The following is a 24,478-nucleotide window of genomic DNA, read 5'->3' on the forward strand; positions in this document are numbered from 1 at the left end:
GAACTGAAGGCAGTTAAGTTGAGAAGGTAATTTATTGCTTTCGTGATATTGCAAATTACTTTTTGTTAACAGCAAAACTTCCATGTCATACTCATTGTGTTTTCTGAAATTCCTGAATTATTATCTAGATTTTCAATAAAATGTCCACAGTACGTTGGTACAGATATCAACATGGCAAGTTTTAACTTGGCAGAGTGAGATTTTGCTGGGGACTGGAGTGCAAATCTCCAGTGTCGAAAATCTGAGTTATGAGCAATGACTGGAGAGGTGTATTGAATTCTGGGCTTACAGTAACCTTCAATCATTGTGTGACTGGCCATAGACATTAGTGTAGCAGCTCCCTTAGGAGCATTAGACATTATTAATTCCACATTTAAACAAATACGCATTGTTTCAGTTTCATTTTTGTTACAGGTTTACTGCCAACAAACAGAAAAAGAAATACTCTCAGCTCTTATAAATATTCATTGATCCATTCTGAAGGGATATTCACAAAAGAAATCTTATTAATCACTGCTGTTTGTTTACAGTAATTTTGTGGCAATTTTTCATTCGCCAAATCTGAATCACTTCTCTCATTAAATTATATTTTTTGATTGTGTTCTTTTTAATTATTATCAACAAACAAACCTCCTCAACTATTGTTGAAAGCCTGAGCATCAATTGACCACTGAAAGCTTCTTCGTTATCAGTGACCAAACTATCTCATCTCTCAGGAGGACAACTATAACTATAACAAGTTATATTAGCAAGAGGAATGTTTGAAAGATTAGTTTCCAAGTAGTTTTGTAGCCATTGGATTATTATACTGGAATGACTATTGATGACGGACATTTGCTTAAATCAAGCACCGTTTTGTGGGATGATATTTATGGCAAAGAATTCTGCCAAGGACCTGGAGAACAGTTAAAGGAGCATTGTACCAGGTTAGAAAACAGACAACGTAATGATACAGTTGATGCAATGGCCGCAAATCTCATCAGTGATCTCCGCTGATGCACACTTTTTTTCTTAATTCAAAACATATTAACCCAGTTATGTGACCAGTGCCTTGCTGGTGTGCAATAAAGCTCCAACACACTTGGTAATTGAAGGAAGGAGAGCCATCAAGTCAGAGGCAGTCATGGTCACACCGTACAGGGCTCTTGGTCAGATTGCACCTTGAGTGCTGTGACCAATGCTGCTTAATAAGCAAGGTTCAAGTGCTGGAGACAGTGCAGAGAAGGGTCATGGGGATGATCCCCAGTGTCAGTGGTCTGAGTTATGAGGGATGACTGGAGAAATTTGGGCTATTCCTTTGGGAAGAGGAGCAGTAATCTTATACAGGTAGACAAGAAAGTAGGTGGTATGGAAAAAGTTAATCTTGGTACTGTAGGATGGGGACAAAGGTTCAAATTGGTAAATGGAAATTTTAGGACTGATACTGCAAAATGCCCTATATCAGATGTGTATCAGGAAAGCCTGCGTTGGTGGGGGCGGGGGGCAGGCAGCAAGCAGAAGGGCTGGATCAGTGTGATTTGGCAGCGGCCCAATGTCTTAATATGGAGCCAGTAGGAGCAATTCTGCTTCTCTTGGCTCAACCATTAGGTAAGTAAAATTGGATAGAACTTCCACTTTGGGCACAATTGCGATCGAGACACAAATTGCCATCAGGATTGCACTAGTTTTGAAAAGTGTTCTCTTTTATCAAATTTCTATTTAAAATCATTTGCATATTGCAAATATAAATTCTGCCCTGAACAGGCACAACTGGCGACTCTTTAGAACATTTAAAGAAATATTTTACTTTGAAAATATTCCTTGCAATGTTTGAGAGTGATGACTTGGTGCAGTTTGACTAATACAGCTGAAGATGGGTTTATCACAAAACGAATATACTTTTAATGAGTGCTTAGTTCACTACTTGTGAGTACATTGACCTTAAATAACAGAATATAACTTTAAAACATTTGCTAGTTATATCGGTGTACTGTCACCTACTTAGGAAATTGAAAAAAACTACGTTCTAAAACTTTTAACATTTGCCTATGGCCTTAGCCTAAAAAAGGGATCAGCTTAATTTTCGCGGGTTCCTCGAAGGCCTCCCATAGTGATTGCAGGTATAACCTTTCCTGATGCCTTTAGGGGTCACGTGATTGTACTGACGAATGAGCCCTAAACGCTGGTGAACTTAGAGGCGGAGCATTCAATTCATGGATCTGGTTCAAGCATGTAACTTCTAAAGGGGCTCTATAATAAGGTTATCTGTTTTAAGTAAGAAACCTGTCCAGTACCTCAAATTCATTACACCTCCAATTAAACAAACACAATTAGTGAAATCTTCCAATAGTGATGAACTTGAGTAGTGGCATGGCCAGTTTTATGTGCACGGTTGGTTTGTACCATGACGTTTCTTTAAAAAACTGCAGAAACTCGATTTGTGCTCAATGTATTTTGTGCTTAAATTCTGGCACCTTTTGCGCTGGTTTCACCTTCTGGGCAAATTGCACTGAGTGAAAACTAGTGCAACCGAGCCCAAAACTCCAAACCAAGATTTTTTAAACTGACCTTCGTGCAGGAGCCTCCAACCGTGCTTTTGTGGATCACCGGTTTGGCTGGCAAGGACCTGAAGAAACTGACCGTAGCATGCATGGCACAAACCGTGATCATTCCCAGCCCAGTTTGGCAAAGGGACCCGGAACTGGCATTTAATGGTGGCACTCTTGCCTCAGTCTCAGGAGGTTGTGGGTTCAAGCCCTAATCCAGGGATAGAGCTAGGCTGGCACTCCAGTGCAATACTAAAGGTGAGTTATATTAATAAAGGTGCTGGCTTTTTGGACGAAATTTTAAACTGAGTTCCTGTGTGCCACCAGGCCAACATCTGCCGAAGCTGGGGAATTGATCACTTATCTGGTGACTGCTTGTGGGACATTCTTGTGTGCAAACGGCTGCTGTTTCTATCAATGAAACAATGGTGACCATATTTCAGAAGTAATTGGTTTCTATAAAGTGCTTTGGGATGTTCTGTGGATGGAAATTTTGACTGTATGAAAGTGAATTATTCCCTTTATGTATAGTTCATTGGCTACACTGGGGCTGATTTTCACTTCGGGAAAATTGTTGTTAATGGGGTGTCAAGAGCTTAAAAATGGGGGTCGATGGATTGGCCAGCAGATTAACCCTGACGACCGACTTAAAGCAACATTCACAAGGTCCTATGGCTGAGCGGCTGAAGTGCTGCCTGAAAATGAGCAGTATTCCTCTGTCCCAGTCAAATCGGTGCCCTGCAAGCATAGTTAGGAAACCCATTGCAACTTTAAAGAAAATGTGAATTGACAGTACACCCGGCAAGCTTTGCCCAAGGATACGGGCATTCAAATGTGGTCAGCTGGTCACCGTGCGCTGCCATAGGGGACTGGTCACTGAAGCTCTTCTGGTACAGGCAGCTGGTCCACGCACTCTGCCGGTATGGTGGGATCGTCTCCTTGCTCTGTCAGTATGGTGGACCGGCTTCTGAGTCTCTGCTGGAATGGACAGCAGATCACCGTATTTCACCAATGCAGGTGGCCAGTCTATGGGGCTCCGCGGGTACAAGGGATAATGAGTCAAAATTTGACCCTGATGAAAGAATGTTGCTATTGCGGGAGAGTAACATCAAAACTGCTAAAATTTCATGTCCTTTCATAAATTCAGTATTAAATGATAAAGCGATTGTGCTTATTATTTCAGTATGGTGAATCAAAATGAAAGAAGACTACATTTTGGAGTGACTCAGAATGAAGGGTTGAATTAAATACCCCAGTCATGCAAGATATACATTGCACAAGTTGAGTCCAATATGTGGATGCATAATCCTGTAATGTAAAGATTAATGAATTATTAAAGATTAATTATCTTTGGCACTGAGGAGACAGAGGGATTATAAGCATACTAAGTCAAGTTTCCATCACATTTAAACTGGCATATTGGGGTGGATGAAATGAAAATGAAAGGAGTCTAATTAATTTGGGAAGCCTCCACATTTTATCTAACATCCTGTCATCTAGTTAGCGCAAATCTGATTTTAAAAATTGGCTTCAGCCAACTGGCCCACTGTAAGGACCATGTTTTTCTGCAGTGGGAGCTAACATAAATAACTGGCACCACAATCAGATAGTATATTCAACAACAATATCTTGCATTTATAATGGCCTTTAATATAGTAAAATAGACCAAAAGCTTTACAAGGGTGCTATCAGACATAATTTGACATAGTGCCATGTAAGGAGATATTACGAGAGGGGACCAAAAGCTTAATCACAGAGGTAGATTTTAAGAAGCCTCTTAAAGGAGGAGATATGGCCACAGAGGGTGGAATCGTCCCAGATTTGCACCAAATGCAATAGTCATTTTACCCACCGGCTGCAATGCCGGTTTTTCGCGCCATATTATCCCATTCCCGGTGCATCTCACCTCATTAATAATGCATGCACGGGAAACACTCTGGATCGCTGGTGGGGAGGCTTCTGATTCGCCTGCTCTCCCCGTCACCTCAAGCCTTCAATAACCTGGGCGCCCCTGCACAGAGCTCGCTCTCTCTGAGGGATTGAAAGCTGCTGCAATGTCATGGCTGCCAAAGGGAGGAAACATGCTGCCCCCAAATTTAGCGACTCCTCCCTCGGGTGCCTACGAGGTGCAGTTGAGTCCCACCGTGAAGTCCTCTACCCTAACTCTGGGCGAAGACCAGCAAGCAAGGTCACCAATCCAGCATGGGAGACAGTGGCAGTGGTGGTCAGTGCCAATGCCCTGCAAAAAAGGACAGATATCCAGTGCTGAAAGAGGATGAATGATCTCCTCTGTTCCGCCAGGGTAAGTCACTCTTCTCATCACTCTCAACTCACACACTCACAGGGATCTCACTCAGTGCCAGTTTCAGGGACATCACCAGTCACTCTCTCACACAGACCTTCATCTGCCCTGTGGTTCATGCCCCTATCCTATCCATGGCGCCACTCACCACCCACATATGCCAGGTATCCTTCTCATCTGGCCTGGCATGCACCCTGCTTACACTCTCTCCATCTGTCTTGATGTAGGACCAGCTGGCATGCAATAAAATGGAGAGGTCACAGACCAGTGGAGGAATGACCAACATCACAGACTTTGAAAATAGAGTCATCTAGCAGGTCAGTGACAATCTGGACTGTTCCCGTGCTGACAGTGAGGACAGCGGTGCTCAACCAAGTGAGGATCCAGCAGTGCAACGTCCATCAGACAACCATACTGTGAGTGAATTCCTCTGTTCCACAATTCCCTGACATGCACTAATTATCTCTCATTCCTTTGGCAGGCACATCTGGGAAGCAGCTGAGGGGGTCTACGAGCCAGGTCCTCAACTCAAGCCCTGAAGACATCTCAGAAGAAGATTCTGATGACACCCTAATTGAAGATCCGTCACAGCGCTCACCCACACCCTCCACCAGCGCAGAGACACACATCTCGGTGGGACCTAGTTCTAGAGTGGTCTCGGTGTCACAATCTGGTGAGAAAATTGCACTGTTTAATCCATAGCAGGCGGTAGCAGGGACTTCCCAGGTTTCAGGCACTCGGAGGACTGCTGGAGGCTAGAAATCTGTTGAGTCCGAGTCAGATGACGAGCCTCTGGACTCGGTCATACCTCAGTCGCTGAAGCTGCAAACGTAAGCTCGGGAACATCAGGAAGGGATGCCCACTGCACTCCTCAGATTCCAAGGCACAATGGAGAAGCCCAGCCACCTTCACTCTGAGGTGATAACTTCGGCATGCCAACACACTGAAGTCAACAATGGTAGCATGGCGGCCACCATGGAGACTTTGGTCCAGGTCATCGGTTCTGCACTGCTGGGCAGATGAACTCCACCGCTGACGCCATATTTTGCCTCCAGCAGTATCAGTACAAGAGGAATGCAGGCAGCTCAATCTCACTCCAACTTTCCCTTCTCCTCAAAGAGTCAGCCTACTGGGCACCCATAAGGAGGAGAACCAGCATTGCAACACCCCAGGGCCATCCACCCAGGTGATTCCAGGAATATCTGACCGATTCAAATCCCCTCTTCCTGTGACCCCCACAGCTTCAGCTCAACAGGCCGAGGACACCCAAAGCAGGCCGGGGCCCTCCACGTCTTGGCCCACTCTAAGACGCCCACCAAGGTCATCCCAGACAGGACATAGCAATCAGCAGGCTGCCTCCACCTCCACTGTAGATGTCAGGGGAGCACCAAGACATACTGGCAGAGTTAGGAAGGTTAAGAAGATATAGTTGCACAGCCTGGGCATGGGTGTTAATCACTTGCACATAATGCTCACTATTGTAATAAACTTCCAAGAATGTATCCCTACCTATGGCTTCTTGTTCTGATGAGCAGTGTTCCTGTCCCTCAGATGTGAAACATCTTTGCACAAGATAAAGGCAGTTGTCTCAGTCCAGGGCCTTTTCCCTGTGCAGTGTATAACCTTCAGACCAAAGTAATGGTCTGGCTTCACAATCACTGGACACATTAGTGATGCTTGCACCTCGATGGTGCTTGTCATTGCTGCCAGAATGTCGTGGGCAGGCATCACAGAGTTCCGCCATTCTCTCTGTGTGTTCTCAGCACCTTTAAGGCAGGGCTGGCCCCTTATCTCCTCAGCATCTGTGATTGGTGATGCTGTGCTCCTAAAGGGGTCAGATGCTGAAGAGTGACAAAGGATCAGGTACATTTAAAGTTTCACAGCTGCATTTCCACGCTATGACTGATCACAGAGCACAAGCGAGCTGCCCTCAGCCAGACAAGTGTCAGATATTCACAGAGGCTATGTGAAGATCTATGGAGTGCCATCACTGAATGATGTCATCATCCTCCTGGAATCTAGTGACTATTATGGCCTTCGATGCGTCTCCGTGACATGAGCCTGAGCACACAGGGTATGTGCGCTGCCAAAGGCCACACAGGAGTCAAATATTCACATATGCAAGGTGAGGATGTCAGGACTGTCCTCACTGCATCTCGTCATCATCCTCCATGAAACTTGCAGCTATGAGGGCCTCCCGAGCACCCCTATCTCGTCTGGCCAGTGTGATGGCCTCATGGCTGGCATCCTCACCTTCGAGGACCTCATCAGCATCATCCCCTTCAACGTCCTCCTCATGGGAAGGGACATGCAGCTCCTCCACCCCCTCCTCAGCCAGGTCTTCCTCCCATTGCAGCGCCAGGTTGTGGAGCGCACGGTAAGTGACGATGATGTGTGACACCCTCTGGTTACTGTTTCACAGGGCTGTTTCACAGGAGCCAACCCTGCAACCCTGCAGACTCCCTGCACCCTGGAAGATGTCAGGCGTCTGAGATCTGCTAAGGATGTAGGAGTTGTGAACGTTACCTGGGAATCGTGCGCAGACCTGTAGGATGTGTTTGAGGTGGTTGCATGCCAGCTGAACATTCAGCGAGTGGAAGCTCTTGTGGTTGACATAGTTGACTGCTTGTTGCCATGGAGATCTAACCGCCACGTGAGCAAAGTTGATTGCACCCTGCACCTGTTGTAAACCAGAGATCTGCGCAAATCCCAGCACTCTTGCTACCTGGCTTTCCTAATCCTGGGCGAAATGCACAAATCTCTGTGCCATCATAAAGGTGGCATCCGTGACCTCCTGGATACAATGTGTGTGGAGGCTTGTGAGATCCCGCACAGGCTGTCTATGGAGACCTGGAAGGAGCCACTGGCATAAAAATTGAGCGCCATGGTCACCGGCAGTGGATGCCCTCCATGTCCCCATGGCACCAAACCCTGCAGCAGGTGGCATATGTGATCAATCAGTTCCCTAAACACATGCAGTCTTCAGCGACACTGGCTCTCAGTGATATGCAGGAGTGTCAAGCACTGTCCATAGACTCTGGGTCTAGCGAGGCATCTACGAGCAACAGCTCATTATGGATCTTCAGCTGTGTGGGCAGCAGGCCTTGCTACCCCTTCATCTTGAGGGAGGTGTACCTCCCTTTACCAAGCTAGACACCTCTGACGCTCTCCTGTTCTTCTTCTCTGCTCCCTGTAAGCCATGAGGCATTCCACTAAATCGCCAGGCTCCATTATCCTTGTGGTGATTGTTGCTTTAAGGCCAGCCTTACTGAGTAAGGGTCACATGTTCTGAACAGCCAATCAACATCTAGCGCGGGGAATCTCTTATGGGGCTGGAGTTTTCCGAGCATGAGGGAATGTATTTTAGCTTTGCTAGAAGCAGGCAGCTAATCCAACAGCTCTGTAAATAAAGTTTGTTGTTCAACTAAAGAAGCCTCTCAGTAGTACATCTCTACATCTGGCAATGAGGATAAATGATGTTGGTGCTACCTTTCACCCTACAACTGTGAGCATCTTGTTTTAAAGAAGGAAAGAAAGAAAAAATATATACTCACCAGGATGCCTCTCTTCGGGAGGATTGACCCACTTGACTCCTCCATGGAGGACAGCACTCAATACATTGAGTGCCTTGGGTTTTATTTCCAGGCTAACGAATTAGGGCAGGAGGCAAAGTGCAAAGCAATTCTCCTGAGCTTCCGTGGGAGTCAAACCTGCAACCTTATTCGCAGTCTCACGACCCAAGCGGCCTGACTCCAAATCGTTCATTGAGCTCGTGGATTTAGTGAAAGGCCATTTTCATCCTAAACCGTCGGTCATTATGCAAAGATTCAAATTTAATATGAGGGTGAGGGCCCCAGGCGAATCAATTGTGACTTATATTGCTAAGCTAAAGCAATTGTCACAGCATTGTGATTTCGGAGTGACCTTGAAATACATGCTACGGGATCGGTTAGTTTGTGGCGTGCGCAATGATGTCATTCAGCGTCGATTGCTGGCAGAATTCGATATAACTTTTAAACGAGCGATGGAGATAGTGCTGGCCATGGAAGGTGCTGAAAATAATTCACAAGAGTTACAGAGCTTGGAAAATGGTGCTGTTGACCAGTTAGGGCGGGAACCCGCAGCCAAGTGTGGCACCAAAACTGCAGAAGTAGCCGCAAAGCAGGAATCATGCCCAATCACCCAGAAATAAAAAATATACCGGAAGCAATCGGACAGCGATCCTGAAGTTGAAATGTTACCAAAATGGCGGTAACCACACTCCTGAATCATGTCGATTTAAGGAGGCCAGGTACTATTACTGTCACAAAAGAGGACATTTAATAAAGCAGTGCAGAGCTAAGTCTAGACTGCCAAGTAACCAGCCAGCAAAGATGTTAGAAGTATATAGTGTGAAAGAGCCTGAAGTAACTGATTCAGGCATTCACTCTCTTTTTAATCTTAAAGCAGCCAAGACAAACCCTATTACTGTCACACTCCATGCAAGTGGGAAGCCTCTAATTATGGAGGTGGCTACAGGGGCATCAGCCACTGTGATGGGTGGGCACACAATTCAGTACCTGAGGGAAGGTACCCAACCCTTCCGCCTGGAGAGAACTTCTGCCCAGTTGAAGATTTACGCAGGAGAAGCAATAAAAGTAAAAGGCGCCATCATGGTACCTTTGAGCAGTGGCCAGCCCAGCTCCCAGTAATAATAGTGACTGGGGAAGGACCACGCCTTCTGGGCCATGATTGGCTCAAGGAAATCAAGTTAAATTGATCCAAGATTTTCAAGTGCAGGCAGGAGAACTGTTAGATTTTTGGAAAAGTCACGATAGCATCTTTTGAAACAAATTAGGAAAAATCAAAGTCTTGCAAACCAAGATTTACATTCATCCAGAGACAGCTCCCCGATTTTTTTAAGGTCAGATCAGTACCATATGTCTTAAGAGAAAAAGTGGATGCTGAGTTAAATAGATTGGGGAACGGGGCATCAAACAGTCAGTTCAATTTTTGGAATGGGCAGCACCTAGCGTCCCTGTACTGAAACCGGTTAAGACCTTATGCAGCAATTATAAGCTAACAGTTAATTAGGCCACCAAGTTGGATAAATATCCAATTCCAAGAATTAAGGACTTGTAAGCAAAACTGGCAGGAGGTCAACCCTACACTAAGTTGGATATGAGCCATGCGTACCAGCAACTCAAGTTAGATAATACATGTCACAATAAACACACATAAAGGCCTAGTCCAGTATACATACCTACCTTTTGGTGTGTCCTCAGTATGTGCAGTATTTCAAAGGACGATGGAGAGTTTGCTACAAGGATTACTATGGGTTGTAGTATATTGTGACGATGTCCTCGTAACTGGATCAACAGGGGCCGAGCATTTACTAAATTTAAAGGAGGTATTAAAAAGATTTCTGGAAGCGAGAGTTCGCTTAAAAAAGGAGAAACACCCTTTCCAAGCTACTGAGGTTGCCGATCTGGGGCACCCACCATGGAAGAAAAGGTTGATGTGATAAAGGAGGCGCCCCCCCCCACCACAAATATCACCAAACTCAAATCATTTTTAAGGAAGGTAAACTACTATGGGCAATTTTTACCTAACTTATCAACTGTAGTGGCCCCCCTTGCACATACGGCTGAACAAAAACACCATCGTTGATCCTGGAAGGCTCCACAGAAGGCAGCCTTCAACAGAGTAAAATAACTGCCACACTCCTCAACTTTGTTAAAGCACTTCAACCCATCTAAAGAATTGATATTGACCTGTGACACCTCTCCATATGGCGTTGGTGCAGTATTGTCCCATGAAATGAACGACGGCTCTGAGAGGCCAATAGGTTACGTATCAAGAACCCTCTCAGTGGCCAAAAAAGCTTATTCACAGATCAAGAAGGAAAGACTGTCAATAGTCTTTAGAGTTACAAAATTCCACCAATACTTACATGGCAGGCACTTTACTATCATCCCTGAGTATAAACTGCCTTTGGGCCTTTTCAAAGAAGTCAAGGCTATCCCGCCAATAGCCTTGGCAAGAATTCAGTGATGGCCATCTATGAATACACTTTAAAGCACCAACCTGGTACATAACGAACATGGATGCTCTTAGCCGCCTACCCTTGCAAGAAAGCATTGAGTGTGCTCTTGTACCCCAAGAAATTGTCCTTGCAATGGATCATATTTACAACTGCTGAATTTCAAAACTTTACCAGTCTAAATGGCATTAAACACCATTTGAACTGTGCCTTACCACCCAGCATAAAATGGACTAGCCAAGAGGGCAGTCCAAAATTTCAGGTCAGGATGAAAAAATTGTCGGGAGAAATCTTGGGAACCAAATTCTCATGCTTTCTTCTTAGCTACTGCGCGATTCCGCTTGCAACAACAGGAGTTCCACCAACAGAACTGCTTATGAAGCATCTTCTCAGGATGAGACTGAGCCTTGAATTTCCAAATTTGCCAGGGAGGGTAGGGAAGAACCACTGTAATCAGAAAACAAGCATGATTTGCATAGTAGACCTTGGAAATTTATGGTAGATGAAGCCGTATATGTACGAAACTTCGGTATCGGTCCAAGTTGGATCCCAGGAGTTATCGTCTGTGAGACTGGACTCCTTTCATGCCAAGTGGACATGGAAGGCTGGGCCATTCATAAAAACATGGATCACCTAAGGAGCAGGGAGACACTTCCACAGTCAGTGTTGCCACCAAGTATTGAACCCGTAAGCACCGAAGTACTTGATCAACTTTTATAGACATAACTGATGTCTCCCTTCAATCAAATAGTAATGAACTGCCTGTGTCAAAAGAGGTACCTGTTTTGGCAGTTAGTGTCGATCCTGTAGGACAGCCTCAGGCTATAGAATTACACCCCTCTACCCAGAACAGAAAACCCCCTCAAAGACTTGATTTGTAATTACTGGACCTTTATATATACAAGTGTAAAATCTGAATTCATGACATAATGCCAGTGTGATTATTTCTAGGACTTTTGATATTGTTTTCTATTCACCTGTATAAAGTAATGTGCATAAATAAGGAATGTAAAACAAGGAATTAAAGGGGGAGGGATGTAGTGATTGTTGCTTTAAGGCCAGCCTTAAGGGTCACATGTTCAGAATAGCAAATCAACACATGGTGCTGGGAATCTCATAAGGGGATGGAATTTTCCTAGCCTGGGAGATTTATTGTAGCCTTGCTAGAGGCCTGCAGCTAATCCAACAGCTCTGTAAATAAAGTGTGTTGTTCAACTAAAGAAACCTCTCCGTAGCACATCTCTACAATCCTGATGTTCTCCTCCAGCTAGGTCAAAGAGAGAGACATGTGGGTGATAAGAGGTGCCCTAAAATCTCTCTCGGTTAAGTCTGAAGGCCCCCTTCGCGCATGCAGGAGAGTGCTGGCCATCACTTGGATGGCCAGTGTTAGTGCGCCTCATGGTTGTCCAAAACCCCACCCACCTATGCCCAACTGCACTTGACCGATTGGCAGCAGCTTCCGCCACTGGACTGCATGCTGTGCTCTCAGCTCAGGTGCAGGCATTCCCCCAGCCCACACTGCAAGGCTGCCCTGTTAGCTTGAACCATGATGGATACTGGTCCAAACCTTAATAAAGAGATTGCAAGGGGCTGCGAGCGTCTCCATCAGTGACTGCGCCATGGCTACCTTTCGCAAGGGGATTCTAAAACTTGCCCAGTCAGCCAAATGCTCTGCTGTCCCCTAAATTATACATTAGTTTGCAGTCTGCGCCTGAGGGGTGAAAAGTTCTGGAGCATTTGGTGGCACTTTCATGCTTTAGTGTTGCTTGAGTGGGCAGAAAAGCTTCAGAGGCCCAACTCCAAGCATGTCAATGGGGCTGAGGCTGAATGGTCTCAGCTGCCGCAGAATGCTCATTTTTGACAAGCTTTTCCAAGTGTGTGGCCGCTTCCCTCACCCCAACCACCCCTCAACTCACCTCCCCAGCACGTGCTTGTGTACTTCCTTCAGTCTGTGCTGCCTTGCACCCCACCCCCCCCGACCTGAACCACACTGGAGCCCTTGGCCCCAGCACTGCACTGAAAGCCAGGTAGGAAAACGTGACTTTCCTGCACTTCCCGCGGATGCGCAGCACCTCTCCCTTGATGTCCTATAGGCAATGCTTGTGAGCACTGCACAGGGTTGTGTGCACTCACCTCTGAGTTCCCTTCGAAGCTCAGGTCGCCTGGTGCACGCCTTTTAAAGGCGGTCGTGAAGCACACCGTTCTGAAGTCACGCCAACGTGGGCGCTAAATTTGACATCAGGGATGATTCCGGTGAGCAGGGCTTGTAATAAGATGCCAAATTAGGTTCCCGATAAGTGGTGGCAGGAAATGCAGCCCGCCATTGACGAGTGGAGCAGACCATCACAAATCGGTTTCAAAACGGCATGAAACTGATTTTTGGCCTTCTTGCCACAGTGCCAACAGAGCCGGAAAATTCCGGCCAGAGATCCAGGGAGAGAATTCCGGAGCTTATAGGGCCTAGGCGGCTGGAGACATGACCATTGATGGCGGAATGAAGAAAAACGGGAATGCACAAGGGTTCAGAATTGGAGGAATGCAGGGTTCTTTCAGGATTGTGGAGCTGCAGAGGTTTTAGAGATAGAGAGAGTGGTGAGACCATGGAAGGATTGAACACGAGGATGAAAATTTTAAAACTGAGATTGCTGCACCAGTGAGCAGAGAAAAGCAATTGACCTTAATGGATTTCCTCTGTTTCCAAGCTCTATTTGGGATTGAGGTAAGTTAAAAATTATTTGGTGGATATAACAGGTTATTTGTAATTTAACATATATGGATTAGGTAGTAGAGTAGATGATTCTAATGTTGATCCATTACGGCAAACTTACAGAGGAAGTGGCAAAGGTCCAGGCATAATTATTTTATTTTACAAGGTGTCTGAACTGTAAAGCTCTCAGAGGTTCAAATTCAGCAGGGGATCTTCTGATTGTTTGCGTACCTTCTGCAGAAAATGCCATAGAAATTCAACCCACCCTGCTGTCTGTTTATCCCAAAAAAATGGCTTGTTGGGCCATTTCAGAGGTCAGTTAAGAGTCAACCACATTGCTGTGGGCCTGGCCAGACCAGACCAGGTAAAGATGGCAGACTTCCTTTCCGAAAGTGAACAAAAATGAGTTAGTTTCATGGTCACCATTACTATTTTTTTTTGAGTACCATTTCCAATGTACCATTGAGTATTATTATGGATAACCTTTTTAAAAACGTTCTCTATTTATTTAACATTCCTCAACTGTCCTGGGTGAGATGTAAACTCATGCTTCCATATCATTAATCCATGCCTCTAGATTACTAGTCCAGGGACATAACCACTTTACAGAACTATCATAACATTCAGTTACAACACTCCTGGAGTCTCTGCTAAGTGGTAATCATGCCAGTATCATTCAAATGTCTTGTCACTTATAAGACTCTTAAGAAATAGTTTCGAAAATAGGAAAAATGAGCTCCTTGTAGACTAATTATAAGTATTGTGTTGACTCTATAGATTACTGTTTCATTTTATTTCTGTTTGTTATTTAACATGTAAATTAAACTGACCCAATAGTTTTAGCAAAGTACTGGTCTTCCCGCATGGTGTTTTCCACTATTTGGTAACATCAGGAGAATGCCATAGGGCATATCACATGATCACCAGTGGTCAATACTCTGTGATTAGGCGGCAATAGGGAAACCCAGTCAAATTAACCACTTCACGGCATAGAAGAAAGATGCAGGTTTTGGATCAGGGAGACTCAGTCAGCTTAGGAAAACCATCTGTGATCTGTAAACACAACAGAAATTGGTATAATCCTGAACTGTAGCAAAGAGTTATGATTAAAAGCGCGACTTGAGTTTGTGGGAGTATGGATGTTTATAGTGGTGCATTGGAACAATTTTTTAGAGACCATGGGGCTTGCAAATGGTTCTATTCAGAGAATAAAGGACACGCATCTCTTCCATTCTGAGGACGAGGGACCTTTGGCTCACAAGGGATGTGCTGATGAAGTAACTGCTTCACAATGTTTTCTCAATCTGCCAACTGATTTGCAATATTAACGCCTAGAGCAAGTTGAGGTTCTGAAAGCCACACAACTTTCAGAGCCCAGCTGCTCTCGTACTTAGATTTAAAAAGAACCTGGAAATATAACACTTTTAAAAATCTGATAGGCAACATTATTTGGCTGTTGTTTTATCGCAGTAGTCAGTGACATCCAACATCCTGGAAATTTGCATCTGCCTCCATTCAGGATAGGCAAGAAAAATGTCTTTCCAAACTGAAAGCTCGCAATTGTTTAAACTATTCTGGTATCTATTGGTGAACATTATAAAATGGAGCAAAATAAGAAGAAAGAGATTGTATGGCTCCCTTTGCACTGTAGCTCTAAACTATACAATTACATTATCGCATTGATCTGTTGCAAAAAGTTACCCTCACCCACAGAAGCTTAAGATAAAAGTGACAACTGGTTTCAAATGTAACAATATGATCTTGCCGTGTGACTCAGACATTTGTAGGGTCCGATTTGCATTCTTGGAGCCCGAGGCAATGACATGCGATGAAATAGTTGAACTCGGCATTTGCAAGAGTGTTCCAGACTCGAGTCAGAGAGCAGAACACAAGAGATGACAGCTGTGTACAACTTCAAAAGGTTCCCTCTGCTGTGACTACATCCACAGCATATGGTTGTCTCTGAGTCACTTGCAGCAGAGCTCACCTTTCTATTCATTGTTCTGTTTACTTTGCGCACAGCCAAGAGATTAATAAGAGCTATGAACTTACTCTTTTCTCGGGAAACAGGTGGTGCTTCCCAAACTAAACTACACTGGTCACACAAATAATTTGTCTGTTAAGAAAGAGATACTTTTTCAGAGAAAGGAAACCCTTATTCTTTACCCTGACATTTTGTATCTCAGTTTTAACACTTCTATAAATGGATTTAAAAAAAAACGAACACGCGAGCATCCTTTATCTATACCTAATAATACGCAAGAATTTCATTGCAAGCACTGATTTTGTAGAACTCTCAGCAACATTTGTCCGAACACGTTTCTCGCAGCTTGGACACAGGAGCCCACTTGATAATATAAACTTCTGTCTGTGTAATTGATTTTGGGCGCTCTGTATCCAGAATGATTTACAAGCACTGATGTTGGTGCATTTGTAAACCTAGGCCAGAATTCCACGCTGGTTGTGCGGGTGAATGCCCGACCCGAATGCCTGTGAAATCGCGTGACAAGATGTTGGGTGTTGTCCTGATGCCATCGCGCACTCACGTGATATTTCACTCGGCAGGCGCGCACAGCAGTTGGAAGCGCGCCTGCTGACAATTAAGCAGGCAATTAAGCCCATTAAGGAAGCAACTGAAATCAATCTTACGCAGCCCATCCCACCTTTATGGTTGGCGGACGTGCCAATCGGCCAGGCGGCCTTTACATTTACGCTGAAACCTCTATGCAGAGCAGGATGAAATGTCCGGGGTGAAATATAATTTAAAAAAAGATATCTGGGGACTGAGTTTTTTTGAGTTCTGCGGTCAGGTGTTTGAATGTGCTGCAGAGGCACAGTTTGGTGCAGTTTCTTCTCGCCAGTTAATCTGTCCAGGTCTGCAGCTCCCTGAGGCAACTCCGCAGCAGCTGTCTGCCTTCCGGGAGCTCACCAGAAGCGCTCCCCGCACCTTCGCTTTTGTCAGTGCCCACTCTCTTCCCACCATCTTCCCCCCCACCTCCGGCGGCACTGAGGCTTTTTCAGCGGGTGTTTAACGCTGGCCGGCCAGCATGAAATTGCGTTCGGGACCCGATCACAGACTGAAGCCCGTTTCACATCTGTTTCAGGCCCGCCGATCGTGTGTGCCCGACGAGCATAAGATTTGGGCTTTAGTATTAATAACGTATTCATACACTTCTTCCATCTCCATTTTATTGATAATACTATAGTCAGGGTTTGCTGAACTTTGAACTCTTAATCCTCCCAAGCTGCAAATTCTCCTGGAAACTGGGGTTATTGTCCATGTAGCAAAGGAGATTGAGGGGAGATTTGAAGTGTACAAGGTTAAGACAGATTTAGATAAGGTAGACAAAGGAAAGCTGTACCCATTAGCTGATGGTATAAGGGGTAGGGCACAGAGCTTTAAGGTTTTGGGCAAGGGATGCAGGGGGATGTGAGGAAGGACTTCTTTGCGCAGTGAGTGTTAATGACCTGGAACTGGCTGCTTATGAGGGTGATGAAAGCAGAAAAACAGCAATGGTTTCAAAAGGAAATTGGATAGGTACTTGAGGAAAATCAATTTGCTGAGCTAGGGTTTTGGGGGGAGGGGGAATGGGGTTGACTGAATTACTCCACAGAATGTCGGCATGGACTCGATGGGCCGAATGGCCTCCTTTTGTTTCTTAATGGCTGTATGGCTATTTTTAACTATTACGGTGCAGCTGTGTCTACCAAGCCTTTAAGGCCTCTGTTCAGCTTTTCATTGTGGGATAGTGGCTTAAGCATCCCAAGGACAATAGGAGCCTAACTGTTGTTGCTGAAGGAAGTATCACTTAGGTGGGCAGGGCTGCTTGTGAATCCCCAGCCCTTTTCCTTAGTTATAGGTTATTCAAGTCAACAGAAACTAAGAGGAAATTATTTGCATTTTCAATTGTTTTTAAGCTTTCAAAAACAATATCATTGTGATATTTGCTAATTTGTGATTATGAGATCTGAGCTAATCAAGTGCAAGTGTGATCAAAGCTTTGTCTATGTGATACTCTTGGATGTGAATTTTTCACAGCATATATGAGAATTTTAAACATTTATATCACTGCCAAACTGCAGGTGCCAGTTGGCTGCCCCAATGCAACTCGGTGATTCTGAAAGGGTGGCAATTTCACCTTCTTCCATGCTAACAGTCAGAACCTGAGGGAGGGCTAGGTGGGAGTGAGAGGGGAACCTTTGATAAGCCCGGTTGCGGCCCAGATTTACATTGTCGGCCCAGGTTGAGCACTCCTGCCCTTCCCGGCCCCACCATTTTCTGAGCAGCCTTCAGTTTCTTTATGGTCCATGGTTAGGCAGCTCACCACCGAGTACAAATGGGAGAGTTTGCATGGGGCATGCCTGACCCATTTGTGCTCTGAAATTGCAATTGGGGAACCTATGTAAGTCAAATGACCTTAATCTGCATTCCTTAATGAGTCTCCTGTCTGTTTCGGGCAAAAACCTAGGTCGTCCCTGTATAGGCCCCAGGAAAAATGCCAATGGGTGGTTTTGGAGCAGGAACAAGGTGCTAAGTGCAGCACTCTCTGGTTTAGGGCTGCTACTGACCCACATCCTGCCCAGAAGACTGAGCTAAAATTGACCCTAAAACCTTTATATAATAAAGCTCAAAGTTAATGAATCTCATAACTCTCATGATAAGGATCCCTCCTAAAAGTCGGACATTACAAAAGATTATGATTAACTTGAACAGTCTTGAATTTTTCTGTTTATTCATTTGTGGATTATTTGTGAATAATTTATTCAACATGGCTTATTAATTTTAAGAAATTATGCAGCATGTAAGTGAATTAGTTGTATATCTGCCTTCTCAACACATTCCCACTTATGTAATTGCACAGTACAAAATTATACAAACTAGATCTAAGTAGGTTTCAATATTAACAAGTTCAGCAAATCGCTACAAAGATTCAGAACTCTAATATCAATCAGCCACTTCATGACAAGAGTAATTCTGTATTGCAATAATGCCAAATGAAATGTGTGCTCTGCAATAATAAGATGCACTACAAACTTGAGTATGTTACTGTATTTTTACTAATGATAATACAGCTGTCTTCACAGTCAGAGTCTGTCAGTCTTTCAAACCAATGCCTAACCCAAGAATGTATGGAACATAATGTAAGGATACTCATGTTCATTTCTTTGTAACGATGTGATTTTACATGGGGACCTTGTGGTGATAACCCTCTTTAATAGAGGCTGAATTCTGTCTTTGTGTTTTGTCATCAAGTTTTATATTACAGGACACAGGCTTATAGACACACAAGAGGCATGCGCGGTAATGTGATGCATTCATAGGCTGTGCTAATCCTTAATGTGGTTAATTTCACTCTCCGCTACAGGTCCTTGCAATGCCCAGCTTAGGCCACAGCCACAATTGGAGCCTGAAGACACCATCTCTGGGGATGATGACACCACTGAGCAAGAGGATGCGTTGTCACCTGCCTCTTCCACAATCTCCACCAGCGCAGTTATACCTATTTGGGTTGAGGAGGAGTTGCCTTTAGAACTGGGAGCACAATCTGATGAGCACATTACACAAAAATCCCAGCAGCTGGGGAAGTTTGTGACAGCCGAGGCCCCTGACACTTGGAGGACTGCTGGGGACCAAGCTCCTGCTGATGATGGACCTCTGGCTGCAGCTACAATAAGCTGGTTTGCTGGACATGCAGCAAAAATCAGGGGAACATTTGGCAGAGATGCCAGAGGTCATGTGCAGCCTTCTGCTGGTGATGGAGGAGTCCATGCAAGCCATGGGTTCTGCCATGTCTCAGGCATGTGAGCATATGGCTTCCTCTATGGAGAGGTTGGCGACTGCCATAGAGAGCCAGGTCCAGCATGTGACCCTGTATTCTGACCTGCATTCCATCACTCTAGCCATGGGCTCCATACAGCAGTGGCTAGGCCAGAGGGGACTAGGCACCTGGACCTCCCTCAAGGTACCCTTTCCCCTCAGGAAGACAGGGAGGTGCCATTGTGCACATAGGGGAGGGGCATGTACCTGCCACCTCAGGGGCTTCCCCTCAGGTCACCACCAGGGTGAGTGTCCTCTCCTTTGACCCCATTGTTTCCAGCAGGCAAAGTCAAGGAACCATGGCAGGAGGCCCCAAGCAGGCCAGAGCCTCCAAGGCCTCAGACCTCCAGAGGACGCCAACCACAGGCATCAAGGGCAATGGGGCAGCAGACTGAGCAGACTGCCTCCACCTCAGCCACTGATGACAGGGCTGCACCAAGGTGTAGTGGGTGTAAGAGAAAATGTAAGTCTTTAGAAGAGCACAAAGCACAGGTGTGTTTTTTTTAAAAAGTTCAATTTGTCACATGTAAATTTTTTACATTATATTGGTTTCACTTTATTAATGTGTGCATCATTGTCATTTCTTGGGTCCAGCTTAGTCAGAGAGCTAAATGTACTAGCATTCCTCATGGGTTGGCACACATTGATGACTACAGGGGAGTTAGGAACATTTCCTTTATTGTAGAGGAAAGAAGTTGTGTGTTTGCATTCAGTCCTTATTGAATGTTCATGTTAGTGTTCGGTTATGCACTCACCAATCTGTGGGAAATGTCTGCACATGCAGGCTCGGCTGAGCCTCCCTTATGTGCATTGTCAAGGAGATAGTCTGAGATTACTCTCAACAGAAATAATGAAACTGTTGTAGGTGCACTCAAAGCCCTGTAATGATGGTGCAGGATCTGAATTCTTGGTCATGGTATGCTGATAGACGTATGTCCAAGTGTGAAACAGATGTCCTAGGGATCAGTGTATGTGACAAAAGATCCACTCTCCTTTCTCTTCCAAGTGGGAGAGGAAATTGGCTCAGAAGCAGCTCTGAGGCGGAGGCTGGCAGGGGCTGGTAGACATCCCAAGCAAGCATTGGAGTTCCGGTGATGGGACCATGTTCATGCAGTTACCTCATCTTGGGCAAATCAGGTGCGTTTGAGGTTCCTCTAGCATCTCTTACACATCTTTCCATGGCTCTGGCATCCAGTAAAGGGTCCTGTACATTCATGGCTTCCTCCTCAGGCTCATGCAATTCACCCTCATCTGAGGTAGGCGTGCTGCTCCTCTCTGTCATCTTGTATTAATGGTTCTCCACACTGCATGGCCAAGTTGTACAGTGCACAGCAGACCGTGACTATATGTGGTATGTGCTGCAGAGCTCCTTGGAGAGGGTGGGGGATGAGCAGTTAGCTAGTGTGTGATGCAAAATGACGCCAACAGCTTGGGTTCAATCCCCATAGTGGCTATGGTAGTTCATGAAGGCCTGGTTCCTTGCCTTGTTAGTTCTAGACTTAAAGATGTGGTATTGTGCTGGTGCCCATCTTCTCTGACACCTTCCCTGGATGCCCACCTCCTGGCCAGCTCCCTCTCTGTTGCTGCTGGCCTTGTGGCCTCTGCTGCTGGCCGGTAACAACCCTCCTTTTTCACATCCTCTCCTCCTGCTCCTGAGGTTGCAAGAATGTTGGATGTCGCAGACCCATAGCAAACCCATCAAGTTAACTGTGTGAAGAAGGCAGGCAATGATATGAGCATCTCTGTGTTCATCCATACAGCTGTTGAGCAATAAGGTTTTCAAATCTTCCAATAGGCCACACCTAAAACTCATCCCCCACCCCCCCCAACACCAAGTAGCACCACCAAGTAGCCTCCTCCAACTTGGAGCTTCACTGTCAGTTTGGAGCAATGGCTAGCCACAGAAAAGAATTACCCTCCACTGAGAATGCATCAACCTCTACCCTCCCTCTGTCTCCTTCGAGTTTGAGCCCGTCACCCCGGTCCCTCCAAATATGACTGAGCACTTTCCCTTGGTCGTCTTCAAACATCCCACCATCACCCTTGACCACTCCCCGACCCCCAGCTACCTCCTGCTCTCCTTCATGGCCCGATCCAACCACACCCTCACCTCTGATTTGCCCTTGCCCCTCTCCTGGTACTCCATCCAAACTGGCAGTTTCCTGCTTCACTTCCCTGTGCTGCAGATGTCCACAAAAACAACCACTCACCTCGATCAAAATGGAAGAGCTGAATAGCGCACGTCATCTTTAAACAAAAATGAAACCGGCGTCATGAGTTTCCCATGGGCCACTGACTTAATCTCAAAGGTAGGACTCAATTTGGAAAGGTTTAAAGATAATGAGTATTCATGGGATGTGAACGCTTTGAAAATAGGAAGCTGCCACCAGGCGGCATGAGATCCAACCCACTGCTGCAACACTGCCAACTTAATCTCTGCATCTCAGCTCACCTTTGGGAAACCAAGGTTTTGGCTCCCGCCTAATTCAGTCACTCCGCCCACCATGTTTCCCACTCCCACAGGTCCCATTAAACACTACCCCATATATTTAAAGTAAATAATCCTTAGTTACTGAATAAAGACAGCCAGTACCCCTGACACAATATAGTTATATCATCCCGTTATCATAATATTACCATGCCGAGTGAGCAGGATTCATAGACTCACAGGGTGAGCAACCCTCTTCTGAACTGATTAAACAGAAATTTCACACAAAAAGCAGTGAGTAATCCTTACCTGTTGGCTAAACAGGAAACAGGTACAGAGAGAAACCATTAACCTGCTATAAACATGAACTGAACACCTTGGTACAGTGAGTAATCCCAATGTTGCTGGTTGGAAACAGTACCCGGTTACACTGAGTAATTTTTACCTTGCAGTTTAATAAAAACTTCATATAATTACAATGTGTAACCTGATGAATAAATAGAAGGTATAGGCTCTTGTGATGAATAACCCTCATCCATCTGAATAAACAATGTTCGCTTGAATAAAGTGAACAGCTCATCGCCAACATAATCAATAATTCCAATAATTATTCTCTTGCCAATGAAAAGATCCATCATAAGCCAACAGCATGAACTACTATGTGTTGAAAGCCAGTCACAACAAATAATTTTCCTGCTAATCAACTTTATTTTGGAAATGTCATTTTTTTGCACTTCTTAGGAAGTTTGTTTATACCTGCCTCTGGTTAAACCCTCACTTATTGCCATGACCTTCACTCACCTGCTTTCTAATAGTATCAAAATGCAGTAATCAATTAAACTTAAATCTGATAAAAGCGAAACAAATTTCCCATTAATGCAGGTCCATCTGTTGCACATTTCATTTTATGAAGCTAGGAGCCAAATGTGAAAGGCATATTTCTACCAGCCAGATTGGAAGCAAATGCTTTCTTTGAGCGTTATTGTGCATAGGTTAGTATTACTTTGGTCTTTTCTTCTGCCTCCTGGATATCTGCTCCTCCCCCCAATCACAGAAAGCAGCAGAATGACTGAGGGTCATTCATTATCACAAGCAACAGCTGGGAAATGGACCTCCCCGAAACTGTTCTACTCATCAGGCAAAACAGCTTAGTCAAGGTAAGCAGGAGGATATTCCTGCAAAAAGGTAGCTCCTAGCAATCTGCTCACAGGAGAGAAGTCATGCATTAAGTCCCCAGTGAGGTTCAGCATATAGCAATGATTTCACCCCTCCCCCATCGCCTCAGTTGCAATAAGAACTTCACAGCCCTATCTATCTCAGCATGCTCACAGTCTGTCCCATTGTGAATGCATGTTCATACTTTATTGATTAATGTAGATCAGATGTGACTTCTGCTGTGAAAGTTTATCTATAGACACTCCCCCAGTCAGTGGCCTATAATTCCAGGGCTGCTGGCTGAAGACTTCTGACCACCCACCTGCGGCTCAAATGAAACACATCTTTATAAAATGTGCTTAGTATCTGAGTGTTGACCTGGAGGCTGATTGTACAAAATGGCTTGATAATTACAGCCCAGTACCCTTCTCTTCACATTTGCACACAGACTTAGATTTCTAAAGCAAACTGATAGGAAGCTGTAGGCATCTTGTGTAAACTCCAGACCTGGCAAGCCTTTAGGTTTTGCGTAGTATTAAAAAACACTGCTGCAATCAGACAAATGACTTGCAAATCTGCAGGGGTGGAGTAGGGAAAATGAGAGATTCTCACAACATGATGGTCTCTGCCAACCTTTGACAGCTGGTTGTTGGGCACTGGTAATATATGGCATTACATATTTGCCCTCTCGGCTACGGGCAATGGTTAAGTGAAGGATGGAAAGCAGTACAAAAAAGTAAAGTGTAAGTTCAGCTGAAATAAAGTACTATAACATTTTTAAAGAGGATTTATAGTTCGGATTGATCAGAAGTTGTACAGACGAGTTGGATCGAAGCCTTCCTACATTATCCAGGATCTGCAAAAGCCAGTGATCTTCTGGAAATAAAACTGTTGAGAATGTATGTCCAATGGCAGTTATCCATTTATTTTCACATAATAGAATGGCCCAGATAATGCCTGATACAGCTGTACATTTCTGAAGTACCTTGAACTCTAGATAAGGCTCAACAAATTAAGTTTGATCCTGTGCAGCCTGTTGCTTACAATCAGTTTTTCTCCACCGTCTTTGGCATCCTTACCTCAAATCATAGAATTAATGTTACAGTCCTTATACATTTCAAATATTTTTTTGGTGTAGGGCCATTACTCAGCCACAGCAGGCATAGCTTTGGACTCAACAAATCTAATAAAGGTTATCCACAGGAGCGCCTTGTGGAAATGTCATTGCTGTTCATGTTAATGGATTTCCCCCTCCCCCCGTCATCCCCCACATTATGAAATTTTTAGTCATCTGTCACATCAGCAGCAGTTCTACAATTGGATTTCAATCTGATTTATGTGAACATACTCAATTAAATTACTGAATCACTCTTAGTGAAAGAAATGGTCAATTTAATTTGCAAAAAGGAATAAAGAAACACTTATTTGCAGTTACTTTTCTGTAAATTTCCTAGGAAATATTAAATCTGGGAGAGAACAGGGGATTATATTCTATATGTTATGTGAAAAGGGGCTCCTGCA

At 44.8% G+C, this 24,478-nt stretch overlaps 1 protein-coding gene across 2 annotated transcripts in view; it reads right to left on the reverse strand.

Moving 5' to 3' along the window:
• LOC121287415 (eyes absent homolog 2-like) overlaps positions 1-24,478 on the reverse strand; it is a 262,276-nt gene that overhangs the window by 178,186 nt on the left and 59,612 nt on the right. The window lies entirely within an intron of this gene.

The sequence above is a fragment of the Carcharodon carcharias genome, chromosome 14, assembly GCF_017639515.1.
Source record: "Carcharodon carcharias isolate sCarCar2 chromosome 14, sCarCar2.pri, whole genome shotgun sequence".
Taxonomy (NCBI): domain Eukaryota; kingdom Metazoa; phylum Chordata; class Chondrichthyes; order Lamniformes; family Lamnidae; genus Carcharodon; species Carcharodon carcharias.